The 4,671-nt window shown below is 52.3% G+C and overlaps 1 pseudogene; it reads left to right on the plus strand.

The window, feature by feature from the left end:
* The first annotated feature begins 203 nt into the window (after positions 1-203).
* Positions 204-3,675, plus strand: LOC150020025 (ubiquitin-like modifier-activating enzyme 1 pseudogene; annotated as a pseudogene).
* Positions 3,676-4,671: the final 996 nt, after the last annotated feature.

The raw sequence follows: 4,671 nt of genomic DNA on the forward strand, positions 1-4,671 counted from the left end.
AAGTGAAATGTTAAATAAGCTGTTACAGGACATTGTCATAATTCTTAATAATTGACAATAACAGCACTGATATTTATATTCACAAGATAAGGCTTTAGGACAACATCTTTTGGAAAGCTTGTTTCTACCTAAATAATATTTTCTATTATTTTATTTACATCTATAAGATGATCCACTTCAACTCCAGTAGCTGACTCTACAGCCCTGCGCTTTCGAGCTCCACGCAAACTCTGCCTCTTCTCAGGTTCGCTGGAAGTATGGCTTGTGAATTACTCACCAGGAGCGGATGAGCATGCTGAAGTAGTGTTCTACAGTCTTCCTTGAAAACTAGAACTCATTGATTAACCGCAAAGATGTCCGGCTCGCCGCTGCCCAAGAAACGTCGCGTGTCCGGGCCTGATCCAAAGCCGGGTTCTAACCATTCCCCTGCCCACTCTGTGTTGTCTGAAGTGCCCTCGTTGCCAACGAACGGAATGGCAAAGAACGGCAATGAAGCAGACATAGATGAGGACCTTTATTCCCGGCAGCTGTATGTGTTGGGCCATGAGGCAATGAAACGGCTCCAGACATCCAGCGTACTGGTATCAGGCCTGCGGGGCCTAGGGGTGGAGATTGCCAAAAACATTATCCTTGGTGGGGTCAAGGCTGTCACCCTACATGACCAGGGCACTGCCCAGTGGGCTGACCTCTCCTCCCAGTTCTACCTACGGGAAGAGGACATTGGTAAAAACCGGGCTGAGGTCTCCCAGCCCCGCCTTGCTGAACTCAACAGCTACGTGTCTGTCAGTGCCTACACTGGCCCCCTCGTTGAGGACTTCCTTAGTGGCTTCCAGGTGGTGGTCCTCACCAACAGCCCCCTGGAGGACCAGCTGCTGGTAGGTGAGTTCTGTCACAGTCATGGCATCAAGCTGGTGGTAGCAGACACGCGGGGCCTGTTTGGGCAACTCTTCTGTGACTTCGGAGAGGAAATGATCCTCACTGATTCCAATGGAGAGCAGCCACTCAGTGCTATGATTTCTATGATCACCAAGGATAATCCTGGTGTGGTTACCTGCCTGGATGAGGCCCAACACAGGTTTGAGAGTGGCGACTTTGTCTCATTTTCAGAAGTACAGGGCATGGTTGAACTCAAGGAATGTCAGCCCATGGAGATCAAAGTCCTGGGTCCTTACACCTTTAGCATCTGTGACACCTCCAACTTTTCTGACTACATCTGTGGCGGTATCGTCAGTCAGGTCAAAGTACCTAAGAAGATCAGCTTTAAATCTTTGCTGGCCTCACTGGTAGAGCCCCAATTTGTGATGACAGACTTTGCCAAGTTTTCCCGCCCTGCCCAGCTGCATATTGGCTTCCAGGCCCTGCACCAATTCTGTGCTCAGCACGGCCAGCCCCCTCGGCCCCACAATGAGGAGGATGCGACAGAGCTGGTGACCTTAGCCCAGGCTGTGAATGCTCGAGCCATGCCAGCAGTGCAGCAGGAAAGCCTGGATGAGGACATTATCCGGAAATTGGCATATGTGGCTGCTGGAGATCTGGCACCCATAAATGCCTTCATTGGGGGCCTGGCTGCCCAGGAGGTCATGAAGGCCTGCTCTGGGAAGTTTATGCCCATCATGCAGTGGCTGTACTTTGATGCCCTAGAGTGTCTTCCTGAGGACAAAAAGGCCATCACAGAGGACAAGTGTCTCCCGCGCCAGAACCGTTATGATGGGCAGGTGGCCGTATTTGGCTCAGACCTGCAAGACAAGCTGGGCAAGCAGAAGTATTTCCTGGTGGGTGCAGGAGCCATTGGCTGTGAGCTGCTCAAGAACTTCGCCATGGTTGGGCTGGGCTGTGCAGAGGGCGGAGAAGTTGTGGTCACAGACATGGACACCATTGAGAAGTCAAATCTGAACCGCCAGTTCCTGTTCCGGCCCTGGGATGTTACGAAGTTGAAATCTGACACCGCTGCTGAGGCTGCACGCCAGATGAATCCACACATCAAGGTGACAAGCCACCAGAACCGTGTGGACCCTGACACAGAGCATATCTATGATGATGATTTCTTCCAAAACCTGGATGGTGTGGCCAACGCCCTGGATAATGTGGATGCCCGCACGTACATGGACCGCCGCTGTGTGTACTACCGTAAGCCACTGCTGGAGTCGGGCACCCTGGGCACCAAGGGAAATGTGCAGGTGGTGATCCCCTTCCTGACAGAGTCATACAGTTCTAGCTGGGATCCGCCTGAGAGGTCCATCCCCATCTGCACCCTGAGGAACTTCCCTAATGCCATCGAGCACACCCTGCAGTGGGCTCGGGATGAGTTTGAAGGCCTCTTTAAGCAGCCAGCAGAAAATGTCAACCAATATCTCACAGACCCCAAGTTTGTGGAGCGGACCCTGCGGCTGGCGGGCACCCAACCCTTGGAGGTGCTGGAAGCTGTGCAGCGCAGTCTGGTGTTGCAGCGGCCGCGGACCTGGGCTGACTGTGTGACCTGGGCCTGCCACCACTGGCACACCCAGTACTCGAGCAACATCCGGCAGCTCCTGCACAACTTTCCTCCTGACCAGCTCACAAGCTCAGGAGCTCCGTTCTGGTCTGGGCCCAGACGCTGTCCACACCCACTCACCTTTGATGTCAGCAATCCCTTGCATCTGGACTACGTGATGGCTGCCGCTAACCTGTTTGCCCAGACGTATGGGCTGGAAGGCTCTCAGGACCGAGCTGCTGTGGCCACACTCTTACAGGCTGTCCAGGTCCCCGAGTTCACATCCAAATCTGGTGTAAAGATCCATGTCTCTGACCACGAGCTGCAGAGCACCAGTGCTTCTGTTGACGACAGCCGTCTAGAGGAGCTCAAGGCCACACTGCCCAGTCCAGAAAAGCCCCCTGGGTTCAAGATGTACCCCATTGATTTTGAGAAGGACGATGACACCAACTTTCATATGGATTTCATTGTGGCTGCATCCAACCTCCGGGCAGAGAACTATGACATTCCTCCTGCAGACCGGCACATGAGCAAGTTGATTGCAGGGAAGATCATCCCAGCCATCGTCACAACCACAGCAGCTGTGGTTGGCCTTGTGTGTCTAGAGCTATACAAAGTGGTTCAGGGGCACCGACGTCTTGACTCCTACAAGAATGGTTTCCTCAACTTGGCCCTGCCTTTCTTTGGCTTCTCTGAACCCCTTGCTGCACCCCGTCACCAGTACTATAACCAAGAGTGGACATTGTGGGATCGCTTTGAGGTACGGGGGCTGCAGCCTAATGGTGAGGAGATGACCCTCAAACAGTTCCTTGACTACTTTAAGACAGAACATAAGTTGGAGATCACCATGCTGTCCCAGGGCGTGTCTATGCTCTACTCCTTCTTCATGCCAGCTGCCAAGCTAAAGGAACGGTTGGATCAGCCAATGACAGAGATTGTAAGCCATGTGTCGAAGCGAAAGCTGGGCCGCCATGTGCGGGCACTGGTGCTTGAGCTGTGCTGCAATGACGAGAGCGGCGAGGACGTCGAGGTCCCCTATGTGCGATACACCATCCGCTGACCCCTCAGCCCCCCTCTCTTCAGAGCCCTTCTACCCCAGGGCTCCCATTTGACCTCTGGGAGTGGCCCAGCCAGTCAAGACTGGTGTTCCCTCTTTTATCCCCCTACCTGAACCCCCCTTGCCATTGCTCCCTACCTTGTTCAGGACCTTGAATCCTAATAAAGAGTTACTAATGCAAAAAAAAAAAAAAAAAAAAAAATCCAGTAGCTGTGTCTTTTACTGCAGAAGCTTTACTTATTTCCTTTGTGTCATACAAATTTGATGTACTATATTCATTGGGAAAAACAATAGAAAACTGTCATTCTATTCTTGGGTTCTAAATTTTGATTAATAGAGGCATAAATACAAAAAACACTAGTTCTTGAGACTTCTGGCCAAGATGGAGGCATAGACAGACACTCTGCATCTCCCTCCACAACTAAGAAGGAATACAACTGCCTCAAAACTAGAAACAACCCTACATGGAAGTCCAGCAAACAAAGACATAAAGAAGAAAGGTAGGAGGGGCGGAGCTGGGGAGGAGAGGATGCCATGTGGTGATGGCAGCAGAGGCAGCAGAGGCAGGCTGACAGAAAGCACAGTCACACATTTTAAAAAGTCAGGAGGGACACCTGGGGAATGTTTCCCGCTCTTCACCGGCCCTAGCAGTTCATGGTCCCAGCACCGGGGAAAATGAAGCCTCATTGCTTCTGACTGTGCAGACCAGTGGGGATTGGGGTACAGGCAGAAACTACCAGTCTCTCAGCAGAGTCCGCTTGTTTAAAGGACCCCCACAGTCCTAGAATGTCCCCAGACCCACCCACTCTGGGGACGATGGCCAGGGGCACCAGTCTGGTACAGAAGTGGGAGAGGTGCCTGGAAAAGGGGTGAGTGCTGGGCTGGCAGCATTGTTCTCTCTCGGACCCCTCCCCCACATACAGTGCCACAACGTGGTGAAACAGGTCACCCTGTACTGATGAATCCCTAAGGCTCCACCCCTTACAACGTAACAGGAGTGACAGCTCTACCTGGGATGTGGAGGCAAACAAACGCAGGAGCCTGTCAAGATGAGGAGGAGACAGAGAAGTATGGTCCAAAAGGGGGAACGGATCAAGGTTCCAGTGGGAGAACTAAGTGACAAGGAGATAGCCAACCTAACAGA

This window comes from Furipterus horrens, unplaced genomic scaffold, assembly GCF_987537825.1.
Source record: "Furipterus horrens unplaced genomic scaffold, mFurHor1.1.pri manual_scaffold_2, whole genome shotgun sequence".
NCBI classification, from domain to species: domain Eukaryota; kingdom Metazoa; phylum Chordata; class Mammalia; order Chiroptera; family Furipteridae; genus Furipterus; species Furipterus horrens.